The 26,803-nt window shown below is 35.7% G+C and overlaps 1 long non-coding RNA gene across 3 annotated transcripts in view; it reads left to right on the top strand.

The window, feature by feature from the left end:
- Nucleotides 1-26,803, top strand: part of LOC143224917 (uncharacterized) — a 46,111-nt gene that overhangs the window by 782 nt on the left and 18,526 nt on the right. The window contains exon 3 of one of the 3 annotated variants that reach the window (XR_013013513.1): nt 15,236-16,007. The exons of 1 other annotated variant lie outside the window; for it this stretch is intronic. This is a non-coding gene — a long non-coding RNA (uncharacterized LOC143224917). Of the gene's footprint in view, nt 1-12,859; nt 13,064-15,235; nt 16,008-26,803 lie in introns of those variants that run through there. One more of the 3 variants, XR_013013512.1, reaches the window with a different exon arrangement.

A 26,803-nucleotide genomic window follows, 5' to 3' on the forward strand; every position in this document is an offset into this window, starting at 1 on the left:
TAAATCCGTAGACTTACCGCTGTCCCAGCGGGATACCTGTACCAGATGTGTACTTATAGTACATTAACCGCAATAAACCAACAATATAAAACTATCTTGATGCGTCGGTTTGTAAACTTTTAGGGTGAAGTTCTTGAAAGTTCAGTTGGCAACAATATTCGAAGATACGTTAGTGCTTTCGTAAAACATGTATTGTTAATTCTTACACACGAGAATCTTCTAACAATTTAAAGAAAAGGCGGGATTTCGCAATACACATTTAATATTATAAGTTACAAGCATTTCTAAATATACACATATATTTAACTAAAACAAACATCAATATTAAAATAAATATATATTAGTAAACATTGGTTACTACCGACCCAACGAATAATTTTTTTATAATACTTAGTGCGATATATAATAATACGTTATTTGTCTTCAGTTGTTTTAAATTAGCAGGAGATCACTAATTTACTAGTTACTCTTCTGGGCTACTCTTCTACCAATTAATAGTGGGATTTAACATCCCATTATAACGCCTACATGGGTGAAAGGGCGAGCATGTTTGGCGCGACCGGGATGCGAACTCGCGACCCTCAGATTATCGAGTCGCTCGCCTTAACACGCTTGGCCATGCCGGGTCTAATTAACAGTGGAAAGAAGTTTGGAAATGGAACAATATGTTACAAATTAAACGATATAGTAGATTACCTAAATGTCCGTTATGATAACGAATGTTAATTTTTCGAAGAAAAATTATATCTGAATAAATATTTTATTGAATGCTCTATAAAAAAATTATATTATAATAACAAAACGTGAATAAAAATCATTATCTTTTTTCTAGTAATCCACGAAAACATTTTTTTAGATATTTTATCATCATCTATAAGTAGCCAGTTTTTGGTTAGAATTCTGTCCTACATATATTTTGATATTATGTTAACACCTGCTTCTCGATAAGAGGTCCGGCATGGCCAAACGTGTTAAGGCGTGCGACTCGTAATCTAAGGGTCGCGGGTTCGCATGCCAAACATGCTCGTCCTCTCAGCCGTGGGGACGTTGTAATGTGACTATCAATCCCATTATTTGTTGGTAAAAGAGTAGCCCAAGAGTTGGCGGTGGGTGGTGATGACTAGCTGCCTTCCCTCTAGTCTTACACTGCTAAATTAGGGACGGCTAGCACAGATAGCCCTCGAGTAGCTTTGTGCGAAATTTAAAAAACAAAAAAACAAACTTCTCGATAAGGTCTTATAAATTGAACCATATTAAAAAAAAAACTGATTATGGAAGAAATATTTCTACATTGTCAAATGCCTGACCACACGATTTTTTAATTGTTATGATAAAGGCAAATAATTTGAGAATGAAGGAAGAATGCACGAAAGTATAACTATTCATTTTGATAAATGCTTATAATTTTTAAAACTCTTTTACGAAAGGTAAAAAATATCATTAATGATGTATTGTAGCGCCATCTGTAATATTTAAAATCAAATAAAAACCGTATAACCTTAGAGCTTCTGAAATGTGGACCTTTCTTCTTTAAGGGCAAACTGAAGAAAGGTACACCTTTTGAAAGCGGTCGGATTATATGGTTTTTATTTCATATTTGTCAAGACTTCTTGATCTTACGAGTTTTTCTAACATCGTGAATGTAGTTTTAAAAATATATTTAAGATTTATTTGGCACAAGTTGGCAATGGTTGTTTATAAGTAATATAAGTTTCCTGATTTAATCTGTAATGGTATTGACATTTTCATAATATTCAAACAACTTGCTGTAAATGTGACAATATATGTATATGATAAAAGTTAACGTAAAATCCAAATATTGTTGGAATTTGAATACGAGGCTTTCCCGTGCTTGCGAAATGCTATATCCACCAAAACACCCAGCCTTTGTAGGTGAGTGTCAACAAATAATTAGAATTCATTATTTAAGCCATCTATTTTTTTTTCTAACATTGTGAGATCTTGTTCTTAACAAGATGAGTAACTAATTAAGAAAGGTTATAAGAGATCTCCACTCTGTGGGGATTCGAACGCGAAAGTTCCGCTTATGACTCATCACTGAACTAATTTGAACATTACCAACAAAGGTGGGATTTACGAACAGAAAGACTCTTTTCTATATGTATATATATAAATAAGGTAAAGATAAGTATACATTTATATATATGTATATGTGTAGAGATATATTATAAATAGGTCAAATGACAAAGAGTCAGTACAAAGAGTATAATTGTCTTAGTGCCAATTAAAAATAGAACATTTACGATACGAATGAAAATAAAAAAAATGATTACTCTGTTTGTTGTAAATGTACTGGAATGTTACTTGTGCTAGCATTCCCTAGTTGTGAAGTGATAGACAACATAGGGAGTCAATAAGACGCCACCGCCAACTCTTGGGTTATTCTTTAACCGACAAATAGTGGGATTGACCGTAACTTTATTATTCCCCCACGGCTGAAAGGACGAACATGTTTGATGTGAAAGGAATTCGAACCCGTGATCCTCCAATAAAGAGTTGAGTGTCTTAACCACCTAGCTATGCCGGACCCTAAGTGTCTTTGCCAGAAGCCAAAGCGTTTAAACATTTCTTATTTCCCGAAAATATTTGAGGAAATTTTGAGCATGAATTATTTGTTGCTGTATTTTACATTTGAAAAAGATATCCATAAGAGTAGACATATTAATGGAATAAAGAACAGGTTAATAAAAGGATGGATGACTGAATGACCACAAGAGTGCTTGTATAATAAAATAAATAAATAGAAAAAATATGAAACAAGTTCACATAACGGATGGATAGATCAACAGAGAGATAAAGGAATAGTAGTGGTACTATAGCAACACCAGAAGTTGGTGCTGACTGATGTTATGCTGTAATGAAAGATGATCACACATTTCTCAGCAAGACATTATCATGACAGGAGAAGTGGTCTTTCATGAACTGAAACCGTCTTGAAAAGCAATTCCCTGGAAAGTAATCTTCTGATTAAGCTATTTATCAAAATATCAGTTTCTGGATATTCCAGGTGTTGTTTTTTTTACTTTTCTTTTTTTACTAGTAAGACAAGGAAAACGAAAAGATTTATTACTGTTATATAATATCAACTAAATGATGTAACCATTTTTTTCTCAGTTCAACTTCTGAGCGTATTACATCTTGATTTTCACAAAGATATCTTCAGCATGGGGGGCGATATAAAGCACGAACTAAACATTCTTCAAATGTGTGTTTCCTCTGATTACAGTTCTAGCTTATGTCTGTACATAAGTTAATGCTAATAACGCCTTACAGCTCTGAAATAGTAACGAAAATAAAATATGTTAATGAGATGAAAGTCCCTCGAGCCAGCCTTGTTCATTACCGGGTTAATTTTTAGTTATGTAAGAATCTTGGTAATAATCTCTGTAGAGGAAAATATTCATTTTATACGAGAACAAAGCTATACTATCTAAACATGCAGTTTCACACAATCACGTGACAGTGGAGTGTTGTTTTTTTATTCTTGATTCATTATCTAATTTCTAATTTAAAGCATTTTTTTAAATTCCTGATTCATTATATAACTTCGTATTTACGGCATTTAAAAAAAAATTCTGATTCATTATCTAATTTCGTATTTCAGGCAATTCTTTTCTTTCTGATTCATTACTTAATTTCGTACTTAAGGCAATTTTTTTAAAATTCCTGATCCATTATCTAACTTCGTATTTAAATAAATTTTGTTTTGTTCTATGTTATTTAATTTCATATCCAACCAAGTCCTTCATTCTTTAATATAACACTACTGTGCAAAAAACGTGAAAAACATTGTTAGTGTAATCTTGAAAACAGCGTAGTTTTTAGTTGATATTCTTTACATACACGTGAATTACAAAATACAAATGAGATTCTCGTATCGCTAAGTCAGTAATATAAAAAAAAAAAAATAGAATACTCTTTTAAGCTGGTGTCTGACATGGACGGATGGTTAGGGCGCTCGACTCGCAATGTGGGCGTCACGGTTTTCAATCCCTACAGCGATCGTGCTCACCCTTTCAGCCGTGGGGACGTTATAAGATAACTGTCAATCCTAGTTTTCGTTTCTAAAAGATTAGCAGAAGTTTAGGCATAGTGTGGTGTTGACTAGCTGCTCTTCCCTCTGATCCATCACGTCTAAATTAGAAACGATTCGCGCTAGCAGTCCTCGAATGAATTTGTGCAAATATCAACAAATAAACTCTTCAGTAGGTTTTTGCATAAAATCTCAGTGGATTTTTTTTTCATAGCTATATACTTCCTGACAAATTGTTGTTTCATAAAATTAAACAAAGCATTTGGTGTAATTAAAAAGAATTTTTAACATAACATAACATAAAATAGCATAAAGAATTTGCTTAATCTCTACGTACCAAATATTTTCAAGTTATAATTAGTTGCTTTTCTGTATCACTTTTTTATCTTATCTAAATAATGTCACGATATATTTTCCATCAAGGAATATACTGTATTGATCAAGTACATTAGGCCCGGCATGGCCAGGTGGTTAAAACACTCGACTCGTAATCTGAGGGTCACGGGTTCGAATCCCCGTCACACCAAACATGCTCGTCCTTTCAGCCGTATGGTCGTTATAATGTAACGATCAATCCCAGTATTCGTTGGTAAAGAGTAACCAAAAAGTTGGTGGTGGATGGTGATGACTACCTGCCTTCCCTCTAGTCTTACACTGTTAAATTAGGGACGACTAGCGCAGATAGCTCTCGTGTAGCTTTGCGCGAAATTCAAAACAAACCAAAACCAAACCTCGTACAGTAAGTACGTAACTTACCCAAGCAAACTGTTTTTCTTACAATACTTCGGTTCTGCTCCAACAACGAACGTTTCGAGGATTTCATTACACGAGTGTCTGCTGTGTAGCCTTCCATAGACTTAGCGATAAGCCTGTATGTAGGCTTACAACACTAAAACTCGGATTTCGATAGCTGTGGTGAGCGGAGCACAGATAGCCTATTGTGCAGCTTCTGTTTAATAACAACCAAACCAAGTCCGCTGTATAAACACCTAAAGATGTATTAATCAAACAGCCATACAGGCAACAATAAAAATCGTGTGTTTGTTTATTAACAAAATGTTTGCTTTTTCCAACCTTTTTTTTTTTATCCCGGGTTTCAATGTACAATTGTGATAAAATTAAAACCGACAGAGTCTTAATAAAATACAATACTAAATTCTAAGAACCAAAGTAACTTGAAAAACCAAGATCCAAGGAAAAATTATTTCTTAAACGTCGTGAATGTTATTCCATACACACCAGAAACAATATTCCACATTTTTACAGTAAAAAGTTTTAAACATCTAAGTGTTTGATTTCCAAATGATCATTTAATTGGATTGGAATGTTAAGAAAAAAAATTATTTTGTTTGTACGTTGTTGTTGTTTTCTCATAGCAAAGTCACATCGGGCTATCTGTTATGTTCACCGAAGGAAATTGAACACTTGATTTTAGCATTGTAAATCCGTAGTCTACTGCTGTCCTAGCGTGGGATAAAAGTTATCTTACCCTCTTCATTATAATGCTTATAATGAATTGCTGGAAAGAAACAACAACATTGATTTTGCAAGATTAACAAACGAAACACGTCTGTATTGATTGGGAAATTCTTAATTATGTCAGTTTGGTAGCACCTGCTTTGTTGAGAAAAGCATTAAATCTGTTGGTTGTATAAAGTAAGAGCATCTATCTTCTCTATAACATCATTGACTCTGTAGGTTTAACGAAGGAAGAACGTGGTTCTTATTGGTAAGCGGCCTAGCATGGCCAGGTGGCTAAGGTGCTCAACTCGTAATCTGAGGGTCGCGGGTTCGAATCCCCGTCACACCAAACATAATCGCCCTTTCAACCGTTAGGACGTTAAAATGTGCTGTCAGTTCCACTATTCTTTGGTAAAATAGTAGCCCAAGAGTTGGTAGTGGGTAATGATGATTAGCTGTATTCCTTTTAGGCTTATACTGCTAGATTAGGGACGGCTAGTGGAGATAGTCCTTGTGTAGCTTTGCGCGAAATTCAAAAAACAAACTTACTAGTAAACTCATTGATTTTGTGAGATAAAAAGTGAATATTTTATTAATGTCAATATTTTATTCAGCCAGTATATTCAATAAAGTATTGGCATTCACTTTACTAAAAAGCAGATTGTTTCAGTCAGTTAACGAAAATAACAACGTCTACGTTATTTAGCACTACAGTGGAAAATAACAACTCGTAAACTTGTGAATTCTCTGATATCCGTCAAGCTATTCTTTCTTCGATAGATTAAAACCTTGTCTTCAATTTACTTTCTTTTTAGTTCTAGAGCATACATCTGGATGCTTGCTTGTAGAAAATAAGGTTGTTTTTTGTTTTTTTACGACACGTCACTATAACGTGAGTTGGGCACTGCCACCTATTCTTATGTGTTCGTACAATACCTCAGAACGTTGTCTGAAACTGATGGTAGAAAACAGCTTTTCAAGCCACTCGGTGTAATTTATTACTTTTTGTTAGTTTCTAAAAACAAAACTTTTACGTAGAGACTACGAAACATTTGTTTGTACTAGTACCAGCCTTGATGGTACATAAATGTTGGAGTCAAATGTTACGGTCACTGAGCTGTTATTGCGATGTTTTGGAGAATTCGGTATAATAATTTTCTGTTATTCTACACGTCGGGGGTTTCTCAACACACTAAGAGATACATCATAGTTATTTTAGTGGTCTTTCAACACACTAGAAGATACATTATAGATATTTTAGTGGTCTTTCAACACACTAGGAGATACATTATAGTTGTTTTAGTGGTCTCAGTACACACTAGGAGATACATTATATTTAATTTAGTGGTCTCTCTACACACTAGGAGATACATTATAGTTGTTTTAGTGGTATCTCTACACACTAGGAGATACATTATAGTTATTTTAGTGGTCTTTCAACACACTAGGAGATACATTATAGTTGTTTTAGTGGTCTCTCAACACACTAGGAGATACATTATAGTTGTTTTAGTGGTCTCTCTACACACTAGGAGATACATTATATTTAATTTAGTGGTCTCTCTACACACTAGGAGATACATTATAGTTGTTTTAGTGGTCTCTCTACACACTAGGAGATACATTATAGTTGTTTTAGTGGTATCTCAACACACTAGGAGATACATTACAGTTATTTTAGTGGTATTTCAACACACTAGGAGATGCATTATAGTTATTTTAGTGGTCTCTATACACACTAGGAGGTACATTATAGTTATTTTAGTGGTCTCTCTATACACTAGGTGATACAGCATCGTTATTTTAGTGGTCTCTCTGCAGACAAGCAGATACTAATCTACCTTTCCTTGTTCACACCAGAGGATATATAAATGTTATTTTCAGTTTGTTTGTACACATCAGAAAATACATTATCGTTATTTTAAATGTACAACCTTTGAAATTTCTTAAGTGAATTTTGGTAAATAAATGTATTTCGGAGTCTTAAGATTTGTTTGTTTGTTTTGAGTTTTCGATCAAAGCTACACGAGGGCCATCTGCACCCAATCTCGCAGTGTAAGCCCAGAGGAAAGGCAACTAGTCATCACCACCTACCACTAACTTTTGGGCTACTCTTTTACCAACGAATAGTGGATTTGATCGATACATTATAACGCACCCATGGTTGAAAGGGTGAGAATGTTTGGTGTGACGGTGATTCGAACCCGTAATCCTCAGATAACGAGTCGAGTGTCTTAACCATTTGGCCATGCAGGACCGAAATTATGGATGAAAGACCTCAGTGGAAATGTTACTGAAATTATACGTATCTATTGTTTTACATTAAAGTCTTTTATCTTTTCACTTTCAATGAAATTACCGATTATCATAAACATATAAGTACAGGTTCTGCTTTCGACAATATCACAGTATTTATTTAAATGGTATTTGATGTATGACAAATCAATACTTATTGGAATTGATAAATATTTAATCGTAGTTTTTATAACCACAGAAATAAACCTGTATATGTGTGATATTTTAGGTAATTTGAGAAACCAGAATAATTAAGTTATTACAGTAAAAGACTTAACAGAACGCACACCAGAGTCAGAAAAACTGTTTATATATGATCATTTCTATGACGGTTTTAACGAAGATGTGTTTTAAATTAGACTAGTTCTTTACATGCGTAATACAAATTAATTTTCAAATGAAATCAGTGCCGTAAACTGCTTTATCACCGAAACTGTTCATTGTTGTTAGTAGTGAAATGCATAGGTTATATTTTAAACTATGTTTCTCATTCATTAAATACGATTACTTTTTCCTCCATTTAAGTAACACTTTATTAAGCGGTTCACTAATTACCTGTTTCAGTTTTAAGACATTCCATCAATTTAAGACTTTTGTCATTAAGAGTCACAAGTTATCATCAGTTGCGATGTAAAGGTCACCGGCGAGCTTGTGGTCAAATAGAGAGCAAATGTTAGAACTTTTTTTCGTGTTTATGTTAATTTTTAAGTGTTTGATAGATATTATTATGATATTTAATTTTCAAGTTTTAGGTGATAGTTGTTTTGGTATTTAATTAAGAAAAACAAGGGTCTCTGACTATAGATTCCAACTGAGTTCGAAAAACTTTCCAAGCTATCTAGTTTCAAGCAGTATGTTAGGACACAAGAAAAGCCTCGTGACATATAGCTCGTAAAGTAATCTGTAGACGCCAGACATCCATTGTTCTGAGTAGATAAATTGTAACAAGACAAGAAAAGAAAGAGGTTTTTATATATATTAAAAAAAAAAAACTTTTCTCGAGCTTGGTCGCTATTTTCAGTCTATGGTTTATTGATGGACTGAGGAAGGAAGACAAGAAAGTTGAGATCTCAGCTATTCACAGAAGTATTCCAAGTATTCCAAACAAACCAAATAAAGAATCCTGTTTAATTTTCTTCATTAACTTCTACTGCCATGGTCTGATACTAAATTTTCAAAGGCAGACTAGTTAAAGTAAGAAACCTCTATTATACGAGAGCTAGGTAAGATCTTCTTATGACTATATATACAAACAAACGTATACAGCAATGTTTGTTTATTTTGAATTTCGCGCAAAGTTACACGAGGGCTATCTTCGCTAGCCATCCCTAATTTTGCAGGAAAGACTATAGGGAAGGCAGCTAGTTGTCACTACCCAACGCCAACTCTTGGGCTATATGAGGGCTATCTGCGCTAGCCGTCCCTAATTTAGTAGTGTAAGACTAGAGGGAAGGCAGCTAGTCATCACCACCCAACGCCAACTCTTGGGATACTCTTTTACTAACCAATAGTGGGATTGACCGTGACATTCTAACACCACCACGGTTGAAAGGGCGAGCATGTTTGGTGCGACGGGGATTCGAACCCGCAACCCTCGGATTACGAATCGAGTGCCTTAACCACCTGGCCATGCCGGGCCGTACACTGCAATATATCACTGCGTGCGTTCTATTAATGTATGTAGAAATAGTACTCCCTGAGAAAATATTAGTATTGGCGTATTCATTTTAAGATTACGACTTTCAGCAGTTTGAATCGTTGTTTATATTTGTGCTTGGAACGTCAGGTATCTCTGAACAACTGACAAAGAAATCAATCATTATAGAAGTTTAAATAGCCCAACTATAACTTAGGAGAACAACAAGTTACGTCATCAAAAGAAAGTGTGTTTTTTTTAACATATTTCCAGTGTTTAGTCTGCCGACTTAGTTTTCTATGGAACTAACTCTTCTGTCCTTTTGTTGTTTTTTTCGAGAGAACGTTTCGGGTTCGAGATCTACCTTAGTACAGAGCCCGAAACGTCATTTCGAAGTTAAGAAAAAAAACGGGGAGAGGCAAAAAAATCTAACGAAAAATCAGATCACAAAACGAAGTGTTGGTTTAAAACTGTTAAGTTCAACTCCTACATTATTTTGAAGGGCTAGGTTGTACAAACGGGTATACAGTTTTACCTCGAAGCGTAGTCGCAATTTTCACGCTCAGTAAACTGTATATGTAGATGTGTAGATGTATTCATTGCATACGTATCTGTCCCAGTCCACGTTCGACTGTCTGGGTAATTATCATATGTGGATTACTAACTTGGATAAAGAAAACCATAACAAAAATGTTTGTTTCTGAAGATGGATAGTCTTCTGTTTGTCAGACAAACGTGTGTAGCTGAGATTATATTTAAATTACTAGTATTCTATGAAAGGACTATAGAAACAATGCGAGTTTTCTATTTTAAGATGAACCGCTATAACTGTTCCAGGTAAAGATATAACTTAACATGTTTTTACAATTTTTACACATTTTTGTAATAAAAAGAGCATTGCCCCGTGAGAGTACAATATTTGACTGTTTTCAGTGCCCGGCATGGCCAGGTAGTTAGGACACTCGACTCGCAATCTAAGAGTAACGGGTTTGAATCCTCGTCGCACCAAACATGCTCGTCCTTTCAGCCGTGGGGGCGTTATAATATGAGGGTCATTCGTTGGTAAAAGAGTAGTCCAAGAGTTGGCGGTGGGTGGTGGTGACTAGCTGCCTTCCCTCTAGTCTTACACTGCTAAATTAGGGTCGGCTAGCGCAGATAACCCTCATGTAGCTCTTCGCAACATTCAAAACAAACGAAACCACTCTCAGATTGCGAGTCGAGTACCTTAACCACCTGGCCATGCCGGGCAGGCTAGAAATGATTTTTGTTTTAGTTAATTAAATCTACAGATTCAAAAGTAACTAAACTATGCTTTATACTGAAATACAAAACCCTAAAACCCTATCACGGATCAGAGGTTTATTGTATATTTACATTAAATTGACGTTTCTTTAAACCACGTGACAAAAATCACATAAACTGTGTCAATCTTAATTTGTCATTTGCGGACTCGAAATGAAAGGTGCGTAAATACAACATTTCAGATCTGTCTATTGATAAGTCACAAAATAGACCCAAAATGTTATTTTTGAACACCTCTAGTTTCGAATTCGAAATTAGTAAATAAGAGTAACATGGAAAAGCGTAGTTTACGTGACCTTTGCTACAAATCTTAGGCGAGTTAGTTTCAAATGTTTCGCCGGCTTTTTTTCTTTAAACACCTTTAAACTTGAGTTATTTAGGTCTTCCAAGCACAAAGCTACACAATGGGTTGTATGCACTCTGCCCATTCGCGAGGAATCATATCCATAAATGTAGAGTTGTAAGTCCGTAAAGTAATTATGGTTAACTTATTTATGACAGTAATTACGACTGCAAGTCAAGTTTACATGCCAGGCTGTGTTCGATTTAGAAAGAAATAAAGCTTTAAAGTCTTTTAAAACTCTGCTAAAGTGTGTTAATATATGTTACTATTAAACTGTGACTATTAGCATTAATTATTATTGTTATTAATAATGTCTTATATTACATTAAATACACACATCTCAACGACTTTGTCGACTTCTGTTTCGTGGCACGAATACAGCCACTATGATAGGCTTGTATTACATTACTATAAAACCACACATGTTAATGACCGTAATCTAGTAAGTAAACTGTCCAAATACACATTAAAACTAAGATAATTAAGTTTGAAAATTATAAAGACTTGACCTGAAAGTCTGATTTGTTACTTGACGTCATAGAACTCGTTATACACGTAACTCTAAGAGATAAATGTTTCTAAAATTACTGCGTGAGCGAATTTTATTATTGCAGTGAAACTAGCGCCATCTACAAGAAATATAAAAACTTTTAATTGGAGCTTTCAACATTTGTGTGAAACGAAAATCTTTTTTTTCAATAGAGATTCTTTGAAAGCGCTAAATTTAGAACGAGAAGAACACGAAACCTTGTATTACGACAGAAACTCTACTGACGAAATGGAATAATTAAATATTTTTCAAAGTTCCCCATTTCCTGTCAACTGGAATTCAGCTTTTCAAACAGTAATAAACCCTAAAATAACGTTTGAATCTACAAAGAAAGATCTCCAAACGCTTCCCATGATGCATCGGATGAACAGTACAGTGTTTTTTTCTGAACTCCACGCCAATCTATCCACTACAATGTTTATTGACTACTTGTCTCTGTGCTGTATTTCACACTTGTTATGACAATTTATACATTGTTGTACTGGATTCTTGTTTTTGGTTAGTTAAGCGCTAAGCGTTAGGGTGAGGTACCTGTGCTGTTTCAACCACGTGAGTCAAGACTTGTACTTTTTCATGTTGGAAAAACATCTGATGACATGTAATGTTTTCCTCATTGCAATAATCGGCTCCTTTTACGAAACGTGGTCTAAACGGCCATGTCAAATGCCCAAAGGCTCAGACATGACCATCTTTTTTTTTTATAGCTGCTAACTACATGGAGAGCAACCAGTTAGCAACACCAACCTATGCGGCTACTCTTAACCGAATAGCAGTATAAACTGTGACTGTGCGTCTCGAACCTTGGACATTTCGATTCGCAGGCATCGAAAAATATAACATTAATTTCGTCTGACTGAGGATAATACTTAATTGTGATTGAAAATGCTAACTTCTCGAGTAGATAAAAAAATGGCGCTTATTACTTGAATTGATACACATTATAACTGTACTATCAGTGAAGAGTATAATATTCATCGTGTTATAAAGGAATATGTGTATATTTATCCATGTGATGGATGTGTTAAAAAGGGTTATGTGTATATTTCTGTCAGTGATGGATGTGTTACATGCCATGTGTTATAAAGGGTTATGTTTATATTCGTGTATATGATGGATGATTATACACCATGTTTTGACGGTGTATTCTCAAGACAGCTGGTATAGGGATTAAATCTCGTAATTACAACGAAGTACAGGACAACGTTTCGTCCTTCTCAGGTCGTCTTCAGATCTCTCGTCATCACGAGCCACGTTTCGTCCTTCTCAGGTCGTCTTCAGATCTCTCGTCATCACGAGCCATGTTATAAAGAAATATGTACATTTATTCATATTATACCATGTGTTATAAAGAAAGATAAGTAGATTTCTCTCATGTTGGGTATGATATTTACCGTAAAATATCCATGGTAATGAGCATGTTTCTGTGGGTTTGTAGAAACGGTAATGAATAAAACCTTTCTAAGATACAAATCAAGTATGTACTGGTATTTTCAACCTGAATGGCACCTTATACGTAGAAATACCTGGAATTCAGAAATAGCCGTCTCTAATTCTAAAATATTGGTAAGAGAAAAGGCAAACATTTATCAATGTCCGTCACCACATAGGAATTACCTGGCTTTGATACAAATAACGTTATTGAGTGTTACTCTTATAACGCTCTCACAACGTGTTCAGTGACAAAATAGAGCAAACCTTGGAACTTACGATACGCAGATCACGCTACCACTTAGACCATGCTCGTGAACTGTTGTGAGACGTGATAGATTAGCAGTAACACAGTAAAATCAAGAAGTGGGCGCGAGAGTTTTATTCTCTTTCTCAGGGCTACTATTATATCTGCCCATTTTTAACGAATAACGTTAACAGTTTTATGAGCTTTATAGATGAGAAAAAAACAAATTAGTTTTTGTTTTGTCTTTTACATTTACCTTAAAACATGAATAACACAATAGAACTTCAAGAGACGGAAACCCTTTGTTTGTTTAAGTTTTTGTTGCCGTCTCTGACCCGGCGAGTCTGTTTACGGCCCATTAGATCCCCGAGAAACAAATTGCTGTGCACGTGAGCCACAGACAGGAAACTAATTTAATCTGTGCAGCGACATTCCTTACGCACTTGTGTCTTTATGAAGTCTCTTGGTGTCTTTAACAAAGACAATAAATCACTGTAAAACGAACGTACCGTTCCATTTTCCTGGGGAAGGTAAGATTGGTTTGGTTTGTTTTGAACTTCGCACAAAGCTACTCGAGGGCTATCTGCGCCAGCCGTCCCTAATTTAGTACTTTAAGACTAGAGGGAAGGCAGCTAGTCATCACTACCCAACTAAGAAGGTAAGATATATGAACGTAAGACTGATTCTAGAAGTTTATAAAAAATATGCTCTTTTAGAGTTACGACTGCTGAAGATCATTTTTACAGTAGTGTAAAACGTAAGCCTAAAATTACATCCGATATTTGAGAAGAGTCACTTTTAGAGCTTAAAATATAACGGAATAAAGATTGTGTGTGTTTTATTACAGCAAAGCTACATCAGGATATCTGCTGAGTCAACCGAGGGGAACAGAACCCTTTCATTTAAGTCTGTAGACTTACCGCTGTACCCGTGGGGAACAGAAATCTACCGTAAAACAAACTAGTTGTTTAAAACATCGACTTTATTTTGTCGGAGAAAAAGAAAACAGTGTGTGCCTTATAGAATTTTTTGTTAGAACATTTCTTATCGATTGTATTTAAGTATGGAGGAAGAGATGAGTTGGTTTTGCTGTTAAACTCGAAACTACACAACGGACTAGTTATGTTTTACTCGCCACAGTATCGAAACATGGTGTCTAGATTTGCGTTCGGAATTGGCGTTGAGTCATTGCAGAGAAATGAAAAAATGATATTATGATATATATTATGATATACTTTAAGAATTTGACTACATAAAATTAAGCTAGCAAGTTATTTTAATGTAGAATTGATATAACGTATCTATGTTTTTTATGTAGAACACAAAGCTGCTCAGTGTCTTTCCCACCGTAGATTGGTTTGGTTTGTTTTGAATTTCGCGAAAAGCTACATGAGGGTTAACTGCGTTAGCCATCTCTAATTTAGCACTGTAAGGCTAGAGGGAAGGCAACTAGTCATCACCACTCACCGCCAACTCTTGGGCTACTCTTTTACCGACGAATAGTGGGATTGACCGTCACTTTATAACGCCCCCACGGCTGAAAAGGCGAGCGTGTTTGAAGTAGAGATAAAAACCCAGAGTTATTATCGCGCAAGCCACTGTGGAGGCGGAGCTTCTTTCTTATTAGATAAAGTAACCAATAAGAAAGACGCAAATGGTCATGGAAAAACAAGACTGGAAATACGTATTTTACTAAATTCGCTCCAAAAAGGCAAATTGAACATAAAAAATCAATTTCCCAATATTGAAAAATTAAAGTAAAACACACAATACTCTTCGTGAAATCAGATTGTCCTTACGACTTTTCTTTAAACACGAGGTATCAATTATCAGTAACCTTATTACATGTTAGATGTTTTTATAGAAACACGATACAAATGCTTATAATTTGGACCAACAAATTATATATTCTTCTATAGCTGCGAAGAAGTAGCTCCAGTGATCAACCATAGATGAGCCGTGTAATGGAAAACAGAACAACAAAGAAACCCTCAACTTGTGTAATGCTGAGCTCACAGAAGAGATAGATTCATTACAAACAAAACAGTCTAGAGCCATTAGCTTTGATGAAGTCAAACACAGAAGAAAACAAACAAAAAATGTTCATTTCAAGGATTATAGGGCGTACATAAACCCTAAAGAAATTGTGCAAAATTTAAGAATTCTCAACGTAATAAAAGTGAAGATGAAACATTAACATTTAGAAACATTCGAAAGCTAGAAAACAAAATAACGGGAAGTAAATTCAAAACGAAAAAAAGAGAGAAGACGAGAAATAGATTTCTTTCACCCAAAAACGTTTACAATTCGGTATCACACAAGTGCACTGAAACAGACATATGAAACAGACAAACGTGTATATTCTCTTGTAAAGAATATATGTTTTAGGAGACACAGTTTAGCTGCCTATTGCTCGTCTACTGCTAACATGTGTTTCGGTTACAAATAAAACAACAAGATCTATACAAATGTATTCAAAACACAACCAGACTGGAAATATTACGCAATTTTATCAATATTTTTGGTTTCGATAATGAGAGGCTCTTTCGCAGCTTTAACAATACACTTCAGTCAATGTCTCTTCTTGTAATAATAGATGTAGAGGAGGCAGTTAAAATAGTTTATATTAACATTTAACACGTAGCAATAACTAAGAACATGTGTGGTTCATTAGGAACTTTGAATATACGTAAACGTATATATATATGTAATACAAATAAAGAATTTACTTTAGTTTTTTTCTTCTGAAGACTGAACTATTATATTTCTTTTTTGAACTAAAAACAAGCGAAATATAAACTTCCAATTCGAATTTTTTTTCTTTTAAACAACACGTGTGTAGGTTGTCTAGGGACTAGTGGATATTGAAATAAACACATTTTGATGTTTATTTTTTTTTAATTTAAACAAATCATCTGCTAGAAGTAAACATGGATATTTTCTAAAAACAAATAAAGCTGTAACCTGGATAGTTGTAGCGTAACGACACGAGCAACTTGTTGGTTACGTTACGTATCTGAAGACGATCTATCTTTCAGTCATTGATGAACCAGAAAGCGACTTAGCATGGTTTCTGTAGCGAGACGAAAGACAAGCGCTATTGGACCACGATGGGTTATTAATTCCACTACGGTCTCTTCTCCACCGCAGAGATCGCCTTCTCAGCAGAGCCATATATGTACATATCTTAAAATGGCTTCTTCATTTCCGTAAAAAATGTTTGGGGTGAACAAATATTCATTCCGAACATGAACGGTTGGATAGTTTGGAAAAAAAATTGTTTATCACGAAAAACGAAGTCTCTATTTTCACTCAGCGTTCTTTTGAATTTTTTTTATCGCCGAAAATAAGAAACTGGTTAGATATAGGAATAGGGAGATATAGGCTATTTTAAAGAGAATAATCTGTTGCAATTCCCGTTTTCTTGACTTTGTATTAACAACTAAATTGTTAAGAGTAATATCATATGTAATATAATCAGCTTGTTCATTCTTAGTTTATGAATGTAATTGGTACAAGTTTCTGGTCGTTTAGACTTTAGAGAAATAAAGGCAGCATGAGACAATAAGCACTTGGTAGGTATCTAATTATAGTAGTAAGTTAAAAACAGAAGCCAGCAAGTCAGCTTAGTAGAATGTTAGACGAAAAACAAAAGTGAAAAGTTTAGTGTAAAGTGAGCAACTCAGATGAGTGTAATGGTAGACGAAAAACGGAAGTGAGCAACTCAGATTAGTGTAATGGTAGACAAAGAACAGAAGTGGAGCAACTAAAATGAATGTAATGGTAGACGAAGATCAGAAATGGAGCAACTCAGTTTAGTGTAATGGTAGACGAAAAATAGAAGTGAGCAGCTCAGATAAGTGTAATGATAGATGAAAAACAGAAGTGAAGCAACTCAGATTAGTGTAATGGTAGACAAAGAACAGAAATGAGCAACTCAATTTAGTGTAATGGCAGACGAAAAACAGAAGTGAACAACTCAGATTAGTGTAATAGTAGACGAAGAACAAAAGTGGAGCAACTCAGATGAATTTAATGGTAGACGAAAAACAGAAGTGGAGCAACTCACTTTAGACAAAAATTACAAATAGAGCGACGAAAAGGTTATGCAGCCCCTTGAGTTTTGTAAGTCTTCTCCTTATAAAAGTTTGAAATCTTTGCAAGCATCACACAAGTTCTTGCGAGGTTAATGACATCATATTCAACGATAGTAAATATGGAACTTAGAATACATTAAGATTGTGAGAGACATTTTCGCCACCCTGTATTTTCAACAACCCTTCACATTACAAAGTTAAATTTCTTTGCGTATGCCAATATAACATCCACGTGAGCTCATGTGCATCAAATACCTTCTACACAGCCATGTCGATATATATATATATACGTTAAAATCATATTGAGGCATGGCCAAGTGGGTTAAGGCGTTCGATTCGTAATCTGAGAGTCGTGAGTTCGAATCCCGGTCGCAACAAACATGCTCGCCCTTTCAGCCGTAGGGGCGTTATAATGTGACGGTCAATCCCACTATTCGTTGGTAAAAGAGTAGCCCAAGAGTCGGCGGTGGGTGGTGATGACTAGCTGCCTTCCCTCTAGTCTTACACTGCTAAATTAGGGACGGCTAGCACAGATAGCCCTCGAGTAGCTTTGTGCGAAATTCTAAAACAAACAAACAAACAAAAAATCATATTGAGGTTTCACTAAAATCAAAGAAATGAACAAACCTTTAGTCTTTATGCTATATATCCAGTAAATATTTAACATTGATGTCTATAAAATATTTGGTCAGGTTTACATCTCGGTTCTGCAAAGTTCTTCCATGTTTCTTCTTTACATTTCCACATCTGGTTTAAAGAGTTGAATTTTTTATAAGTCCATTGTGGCAACCTGATTTGAAAAAGAAAAGAGGATTGTGGAACGATAAACACATCATTCTGAAGATGGAGATGGAGTCTAAGTAGTGTAAAACTGGACTCTCACTGATTATAAAATACATTTGACAGCGCCCCCTTGGTGTCTTCTAGGAATTACAGTATATGAGAAATCCACAACATCGTCGACCACTAAAGACACAAATAAAAACAGAAGTACTGACCTGCAAGTCATGGCAACGAATCTAAACATTATGTACATCTAGAAACGGTATTCTAAAAACCCGTAGGCTCAAGAACTCTTCATAAAAATGAAATAGAAACCCTATAACCCGAGCGCTTTCGAAATGTGGACCATCGACCCAGAAGAAGAAAGGAAAGATCCACCTTTCGAAAGCGCTCGGGTTATAGGGTTTCTATTTCATTTCTAGAAACGGTACGTTATCCATTAAATGTAAATGTAGCTTTATCATTTAGTATTGACAAGGCGTAACTAAAATTATTCTTCAGGGATATTAGACATTAATAAAATCTGTTTAAACTTGAAAAACTGTAAATGTAAACGTAATATCAAAGTTCATTCACTTCCATACACAACTGACGTTGGTGTTGATTGTCGTTTTAGCACAAAGAGCCATCATCGATCAAATCTGTTTTTTTTATATGAGATTTTTTTACGTTAAGAAATGAGAACAGTTAAAATTGATATATGCTGTCAAAGTATTGTTATTTCAATATTGTTTAGTAAAGTAATTCACGAAACACCCATGTTCGTATAATTAGGTAATTAACTAGCATCGTGACTTATCTTTGTAGTACGAGGAACTTCAAGATAGGTTTTAAATTATGTATTAGATGTTACACCATACATTATTTCTGTACTATGAGAAACTACAAGATAATTGTGGTGAATAAAGTATAATCACTGAGCTAATCACCGAAAGCTAAGGCGTCAGTTTACAAATAAATGCAAATATCTGAGACACTAGCACTGATTTAGCGTATGAAAACTGTAACATTTAATGTAAACTATACTAGTAATTAATATTTATCCGCAATTATCATATTTAATTTCAGTAATTGCATACTGTTTCTACTCTACATTTGATTATTTTAACACTCCTGCGAAAAGTGGGGCCTAATAGGCCCCAGAGCAACTTGAAAGGTTATTAATATTAGGCTAATAATTTTGTATTTAAAGCAAATTGCCATTTAAATCCATTAATGAATGGATTAACGAGATTCCCACTGTCCCTATCTACTATCTAGCGAAACGACAGCCAGAGGAACGGGCTTGGAGAAATCAGGACTAGAAACGTCTTTTCGTGGGAGTGTTAAAATGCTTTACAATTTTTTTTTTTCTGATTTGAAAAATACTATTTCCATAAATTTGTAAGCGTCTGTTCTAGCCCTAAACATTCACTCGATTACGTTTTTACAAGGGACACAAAGCGTTTCGTTTCTAACAGCTTCGGCCCGGCATGGCCAGGTGGTTAAGGCCTCATAATCCGAGGGTCGCGGGTTCGAATCTCCGTCACACCAAACATGCTCGCCCTTTCAGCCGTGGGGGCGTTATAATGTTACTATCAATCCACTATTCGTTAGTAAAAGAGTAGTTCAAGCGTTGGCGGTAGGTGGTGCTGACTAGCTGCCTTCTCTCTAGTCTTACAATGCTAAATTAAGGACAATAGGCGCAGATAGTCCTCGAGTAGCTTTGCGCGAAATTCAAAAAAACAAACAAACAAATAATACAAACGATCTAACAACTTCAATTCCAGTAAGTTATGTTGAAGTCTAAAACAGTTCACAACCATGCTTTCTGTGGTGAGTTGTATTAAAAGTAAAGCGTAAAAAATGAAAATGTAACTTAAATATATTGTTGTACAGCGATCAGTGAGCATAATATCCTGAAACTGCGGTAAACAGTTTCTTACCTACATGTACATCGTTGTTACCACCTGAAGTAATGGTTCTTACCTTGATTATCTTACCCTCAACAGTTTCTTATCTACACTGTTGTTATAGCGTTAAAGTAGTTGTTCTTATCTTCATAGGCCCGGCATGGCTAAGCGTGTTAAGGTGTTCGATTCGTAATCAGAAGGTCGCGGGTTCTAATCCCGGTTGCACCAAAATATGCCCGCCCTTTCAGCCATGGGGGGTTTATAATGTGACGGTCAATCGCACTATTCGTAGTCCAAAATTTGGCGGTGGGTGGTGATGACTAGCTGCCTTCCCTCTAGTCTTACACTGCTAAATTAGGGACGGCTAGCGCAAATAACACTCGAGTAGCTTTGCGCGAAATTTAAAAACACACATACTTACCTTCATTATAAACATTCTAACCTAAATCTAAGTGCACATTTACACATCTACAACCAGATTTCTCCACTTCTACAACTTCCCTTACCAGCATATTCAACCACCTTTCGACATTTCTGCAAATGTTACTTACACCGTAGTTTTGTCACTTCTATTTATTATTCTTAATTACACTGATGTACCAGCGACTACAATTCAATTATGTAACATAAAAATAACGTAAGTAATGGTAATTCTAATATAGACGTAATAAATGCTTAGCTTAGGTTACTGCTTTATTTTCCTTTTTAAATTAACGAGTTCAGGCGAGCTACGTGCAACAGTGAAGAAATTACATCTTTAACATCGTTCAACGTGAAATATTTCGTGCTTGTTTGCTGGGCCACGTTTCTTGGTAGAATAATGAAACACTGTACATTTTCCTGTCTTTGTTCTTAATTATAGGATATACAGCTGATTGATGATGTAACTAGGTTTTAAGTCATCGTAACTGATATGAACAAGAGATTAAATTTCTAAAACGAGAATAATTACATTTCAGTTGCTCAGTTTAAACAGAAAAATGCTTCAGTATATCACTCTCAAAGATCGCCAGGTTAAACTTAGCAACTTAATAATTAAGAGTGCACGTGCATAGATCAAAGTTATGTATCACAAATTAATTTAAAAAACAAACTAAAAAGTAAGAAAAATAAGGGTACGTGTGCAAAATAATGGTTATTAATGAGAAAGAATGCAAACTTGTCAGATATTTTTTAATCAAAATTGCTCGAACGCGTATTTTAAAGCTCATAAAATTATTAAATTAGTTTGTCTGTTTTTGAATTTCGCGCAAAGCTACACGAGGGCTATCTGCGTTAGCCGTCCCTAATTTAGCAATGTAAGACTAGAGGGAAGGCAGCTAGTCTTCACTACCCACCGTCAACTCTTGGGCTACTCTTTTACCAACGAATAGTGGGATTGACCATCACATTATAACGCACCTACGGCTGAAAGGGTGAGCACGTTTGGCGTGGCGGGGATTCGAACCCTCAACCCTCAGATAACGAGTCGAACACCTTAACCCACCTGACCATGCCAGGCTTATTAAATTAGTATTGGTTGCAGAAAATGTCTGAAATAATAAATAATTAATGAAAAGATAATCACTGTTTTGGTCACGAATTTTCCGCACCATCTAGCCATTATTTGGTACCAGGCATTCTCATTCTGTACTAAACAGCCAAGTCAGAGACTCAGCTCCCAGGCATAGCTTTGTTTGTTTACGGTTAAGGACAAATCGACACAGTGGACTATCTGTACTGTGCCGGTGAGGAACATCAAGACCCGGTTTTCACCGGTATAATTCTGCAGACATAACATTGAACCACTGGAGGGGGATGGGGTGTCCAAGGCATAGCAATTACTAATTCAGAACAGAATAGAAACAGTTCAGCAACACCTCCGTTAACACGAACACATTTAACTAAATATTAATATCAACTCTGTCTTACTTATAACGCATCCATAAGTAAACATGCCAAATGTGTTTTGTAGGCTCGAACCTTCGACTTTTCAATCCGTAGCCGTTTGATTAAGAATTACAAATCTATAGGATACGGTGATTAAATCTGTAAGTAAAGGATCAGTGAACCGGAAATACTTATTTTTCATTACGTGACAAAATAAGTACCAGAAATAAAATATTTACTTCGCAGTTTTAATGGAATTTTGTTCAATAAATTAAGATTTGTGTGCACTCCTTAAACAATGAAATTGTAGTAAAACTGTATGGCAGCAGTAACATTAATGAAAAATTTATGAAATCTTATTTTTAATGGGATTCTAATTATTATAAACAAAATGTAGATTAAGTGGTATAATTATGAAAGGTTACAAGTACAAGCTCTGACTAGAATATTAAGTTTTTTATGTTTAATTATCAGTTTTGTAATATAAAACTTAACGTACTCGAAATTTTCGCATGAGTTTTTTCCTGTAAAATGCGGCCCGGCATGACCAAGCGTGTTAAGGCGTACGACTCGCAATCCTAGGGTCGCGGGTTTGCATCCCCATCGCGCCAAACATGCTCGCCCTTTTAGCCGTAGGGGCGTTATAATGTGACGGTCAACTCCACTATTCGTTGGTAAAAGAGTAGCCTAAGAGTTGGCAGTGGGTGGTGATGACTAGCTGCCTTCATTCTAGTCTTACACTGCTAAATTAGGGACGGCTAGCATCGATAGCCCTCGAGTAGCTTTGTGCGAAATTAAAAAAAACAAACTATAAAATGTTCTTTTTATTAATCGAATTCTTGTTATTATTATTTATTTTGATAAGAGGTTCGTAGCATTTAAAGTTTTAGGACGCGGCCCTGTTGTAGAACTCCAGGTTTTGGATTTTGTAAGGCGGATTCAAATCCGTGCGATACTATGAAATATTCCCAGCTCTCAACATTGTTGGTTATAATGATGACAGTCAGTCCCTTGGCGTGGATGGTGAAGGATAGTAGTCCAAAATTAGGGACGACATCAAATAGCACCAATAGCTTTGTTTTGTCGTAAATACAAATAAATACCATGCTGGAGTATAACACATCGAAGCCTCGGTTTTCATGGTTTAAAGCCATTTTCCTTATCTTTTTGTTACACCTTTCACAAATTCTGAATGAGTCAGTCCTTCATGAAACAAGAATATAAAATACGGTAACTAAATCATCTTCTTCGACATAAAATAGGACAGATCATTACCTTTAAATCTTGAAGATAGTAGCTGCAAGATTATCAGAGGATTAATTTTTTTCTTCTTAAGAAATAAGTTAAAACAAATATTAGAACCCAGTGTGAAGGTCAATAAGACCGACTTCGGGAAATTTGATTGGCTACAAAGTGATGTTATAGTTTCCTGAATTTGAGTTAGAACAAAATAAAATGTATACCAATAAATGGCTCAGTCTTTCAACCTAAAAAAACAACAACAAACCAGAAGAACTCACCTTTCAATTGTGTTTGACCACGAATTAGCGGAATGCAGAGGGTTAGCCAAAATGTGTTCCCCTTACACAAAATATTAAAAGTGTTCCTTTTCAGGCAGGTACCGCTCTTATCTTCCTTAGAGCGATACGTAAGCTTCGTTGAACCTTTGTCGACGATCTCTATCAACAAAACTCGCAAAGCCGCGGAGAAAACGGATTTATAAAGTCGAGGAACCGGATTCTATGTTACTCAATGTGTACGGCCATAGCCGTGTTTTGGGTGAAATTCGGTCCTGAGCGGTTGATCTTACTACGTTATACCCTTGAAACTAGTGCGCAGTTTTGCTACGGTGAATGGAAATTATAGATATCGCAAATAATTCAAATTCTGTATATTTTTCAAAGGGATTGTTTGTTTGTTTTTGAATTTTGCACAAAGCTACTCGAGGGCTATCTATGCTAGCCATCCCTAATTTAGCAGTGTAAGACTAGAGGGAAGGCAGCTAGTTATCACCACCAATCGCCAACTCTTGGGCTACTCTTTTACCAACGAATAGTGGCATTGACCGTCACATTATAACGCCTTCACGACTGAAAGGGCGAGCATGTTTAGTGCGACCGGGATTCGAACCCGCGACCCTCAAATTACAAGTCGAACGACTTAACCCACCTGGTCATGCCGGGCCTTTTTCAAAGGAAATATGAGTAAGTTGTATTTGGAATCAACTCACCGTACATGTCTTCCTGACTTGCAAGTCGCGGGGGTATTACTTAAACAAATCGTTAGCTTGATTACTACATCTACTGGATATTAAAGCAATAAAATCATACCTTATGCAAAAAAATAAATAATTAAAAGAAAGAGTAAACAAAAGTGGTTAATTTATGACAGTAAAAAAATTAGATGAATCACAAAAAACAAATCCGAAAGTACTAAACAGCATTTTTACTAAAACACTATATAATCTGCCAATCACCATTTCGATACTTGTCATTCAAATTATTTTTATTGTTTTGTTCTTTGACTTCCGGGCCTGCATGGTCAGGTGGTTAAGGCACTCGACTCGTAATTCGAGGGTCGTGTGTTCGAAACCCTGTCGTGCCAAACATGCTGCCCCTTTCAGCCATGGGGGCGTTATAATGTGATGGTCAATCCCACTATTCGTTGGTTAAAAGAGTAGCCCAAGAGTTGGCGGTGGGTGAAGACGACTAGCTGCCTTCCTTCTGGTCTTGTAACCCTAAATGAGGGACGGCTAGCGCAGATAGCCCTTGTGTAGTTTCGCGCGAAATTCAAAACCAACCAACCAATCTTTGACTTCTCTATCTGGAATGATCCAATATTTCAAGAACTAATGTAAAATAATTGCAGTAGTGATACAGGCAAATACGACCACCTTGTTTCTAAGCTCTGTACCGAAGTAAAGTAGTAATGAAGAACCAACCATTGTTAAGAATGTTTATTCTTCAAAACGCTTCTAGGGGTTCTCCGCTGGTCTACGGATTTACAACCCTAAAATCAGCGGTTCGATTCTCCTCTGTGGACTCAGCAGATAGCCCAATGTGGCTTTGCTATAAGAAAACATACACGCTGCTTAGGCTTTGCCTGGTGGCGAAGAATGTAAACTCATGAACAAATAAGGCTTCACAGTTTTTTCTCCAACAGTTATAACTTAATATACGACTGGACTTTTATAGATATATGATATTAATTTCTGAGAGAGGTTACAGTTTATATAGATAAGTTATTCTGTCGTATTTTTGCTCAGCCGCAAACTCATTTATAACATGTTTATGTTGTAAGAAAACAAAGATTGTGCCTTCCTGTCCTTATTTTATGGCAGAATTGAAGCAAAGGCTTTGATATATTGTTTTTGAACTACCGTATTAGCTTATTATTGCGTGAGTAATGAGTCGCATCACGTAAGCACGTGTGTACATTCTTTGTCCTCGGTTTACTATTTTCTTTTATTAAAATTATAAACAATTGTAATACCAGAATAGAACCTATAGTTCAGATGAGCTCACAGAAGCAAATTAACAATTCGAAATATTCTGGTTATCGAAACCGAAGCAATTAATTAATTATCTTTTCCTTTTCAAACGTATCTGTCGGTCGTGGCACAGCGGTATGTCTGTAGACTCACACCGCGAGAAAATACAGATAGCCCATTGTGTAGCTTTGTGCTTAATTTCAAAACACAAACAAATCAAACGCATCTTGACTTAACAGCAAGGCTGCCTAACTGAGTTAGCTAAAAACTGTAAAGGTAGAATATGTTTTATTTTACAGTGAAAAAAGTAAATTATGGTCTAGTGTGTGTTTTCACATAGCAAAGCCACATCGGGTTGTTAAGCCAACCGATTGGAATCGAACCTCTGATTTTAACGTTAAAAATCCGTAGACATACCGCTGTACCAGCGGGGGACAATTATAATCGACTGCATCAATTATTTAAATAAACCTAATAAATAATTTTGTGCGAATTACTTTAGTCAAAATTGCGTCATAATGACCACTTTATCCACGTATCTTTTATAAACAAACAAACCTAACAAATAATTTGTGTGAATTTATTTAATTACTGTTGCATCACGATTTTTACTTATTACAATGAACAACAAACAAATATTTTTTAGTGACAGAAAAAAACAATTATTGTTGTGTTATCAGAGAAGACTAGCCCTCGTGTAGCTTTGCGCGAAAATCTTAAAAAATAAACAGTTGATCTTGGAACACCAACAACAGTGGTACCTCGGTTCTCGAACAACTCCCTTCTCGAACAATTCGATTTTTGAACATATTCTTTGAGAAAAAAAATGTCTCGGTTGTCGAATATAAACTCGGTTCCCGAACCAAGCTGTCGTGGCTCGAACCCCTGAAATAACCCGACTAATGACTCGAACGACCCTTCGACCATTTTCGGCCCACGCCAAGCTTGCCCAAAACATTTTACCAACACCTGTCGCTCAGTCCACACCCCCGCTAAAATCTGCAGTGAACGTTCTTGTTTTTCTTTTGTTTTTTTCTAAATATTCTGATTAAATAAGCCACCATGAGGTCAAAGAAGGATAACGAAAGCAGCAAACCAAAAAGAAAAGTTGTTAGAGCCACAATAAAAGTGAAAAAAGATCTCATTGCGAAGTATGAGAGTGGTGTTTACGTGTCTGACCTTGCTACACAGTTTGGTATGGTGACGTCTACAGTCTGCACCATACTGAAAAATAAAGAGGTCATCAAAGGAGCTGATGTTGCAAAAAGAGTGACAGTGCTTATGAAACAAAGATCACAAACGATGGAAGAGGTAGAAAAACGGTTGTTGATTTGGGTAAACGAAAAACAGTTAGCT

Source organism: Tachypleus tridentatus, chromosome 9 (assembly GCF_004210375.1).
Source record: "Tachypleus tridentatus isolate NWPU-2018 chromosome 9, ASM421037v1, whole genome shotgun sequence".
Lineage (NCBI taxonomy): Eukaryota > Metazoa > Arthropoda > Merostomata > Xiphosura > Limulidae > Tachypleus > Tachypleus tridentatus.